Genomic DNA, 1,396 nt, shown 5'->3' on the forward strand with positions numbered 1-1,396 from the left:
CTTTTCGTCACAAAACCCAATGTGAGCCTCAGATGGTTCTGTCTGTCCAGAGGGCCTCCCTCCAGGGAAGGGGGTGGTGCAGGTCTGGAGCACAGTCTCCAGGGCAGCAGGTGATGGCGGGGGCTGGCTTCCTGCCCACCAGAGGGCTGCTCTACCACTGGCTGGTGGTGCTTCCCGTCCCCTCCCCTCCCCTCCCCAGAGGCAGACATTATAGCTGGAAGCCCTCCATGGGGGCCTTAGGCTGCTGGAAGATGACCTGCTGCTGTGTTTCATCTACTTGAGGAGCCAGGCTGCCGTCATCATCCTCTACACCGAAGTAGTGCTCAATGAGGTCGAAGGCCTTCTGGTAGATCTCCTGGTTCTCGTGGCTCTGAAGAAACTCGATTTTATCCAAGCCATAGGCTTCCTCGATGAGGCCACAGTAGGGATTGACCCCTGAGCCACTCCGCTTGCTCTCCTGCTCTCCAAGCTGCAGGATGTTCTCTAGTCCATTGAGGGCCACTTGTACAATCTTTGAATCCATTACAGTCAGCAAGTCACACAGGGGTTTGATGCAGCCCAGTGAAACTAGGTACCTGATCTGCTCAGGAGTTCCTCCTGATGTGGTGTTGGTGATGGCCCAGGCTGCTTCTTTCCTTGTACGGAACTCTGCTTTCTGAAGGATTTCAATCAACACAGGGAAGATATTTGCATCTATGACAGCCTGTATTTGAGCCCTGTTGCCAGCAGTGATGTTTGAAATGGTCCAGCAAGCTTCTTTTTGAATTGATTCCTTGGAGCTGCTCAATAAGTGGAGGAGGCAAGGGAGGGCTGAACAGTTAAGAATGACCTGTGTCTGGATGTCATCCCCTGTGACGATGTTATCCACAGCTCTCAGAGCAGGAGAAGCCACTTTGTAATCATTGTGCATCAGAAGCTCTACCAATCTCCGGCATACTCCAGAGTCTATAACTGCCTGGATCTTCTCGCTGGGGCCATCAGACAGGTAAGAGAGGGCCCAGCAAGCATCTGCCAGCAAGTCTGAATCACTGCTGAAGAGTAGGCGAGATAATATGGGCAAACACGGAGAGACCTTTGCGAACTCTGGGGGTGGGTTCTTCCTTCGGCAAAGGTTTGACAGGGCCCAAACTGTGTTTCGTGTCATTGTCAGTCTTGTGGACTTGGTAAGGAGTGTTAACAAAGGATTAAGGATGGAGCAGTTCAAGACGTAATCTCGGCAAACGGAACTGTCTCCAGCTATGTTTCCCAGAGCCCAGACTGCCTGTTCTTGTACATCCTCAAAGTCTGAGTTAAGCAGCTCTATAAAAATCGGGACAGCTCCTGCTTCAATAACAATTCTTGTCTGCTGAGAGGTTCCAGAGGCGATGTTTGTTAGTGCCCAGGCAGCTTCAAACTG

The 1,396-nt window shown here is 51.7% G+C and overlaps 1 pseudogene across 1 annotated transcript; it reads right to left on the reverse strand.

Annotated features, from left to right (window-relative positions):
• Nucleotides 1-12: 12 nt before the first annotated feature.
• On the reverse strand, nucleotides 13-1,390 carry LOC101570755 (annotated as a pseudogene). The gene has a single exon (XR_001117027.1). The product of XR_001117027.1 is annotated as an importin subunit alpha-7 pseudogene (transcript).
• Between the last annotated feature and the right edge of the window lie 6 nt (nucleotides 1,391-1,396).

Source organism: Octodon degus, unplaced genomic scaffold, assembly GCF_000260255.1.
Source record: "Octodon degus isolate 3935 unplaced genomic scaffold, OctDeg1.0 scaffold00021, whole genome shotgun sequence".
Taxonomy (NCBI): domain Eukaryota; kingdom Metazoa; phylum Chordata; class Mammalia; order Rodentia; family Octodontidae; genus Octodon; species Octodon degus.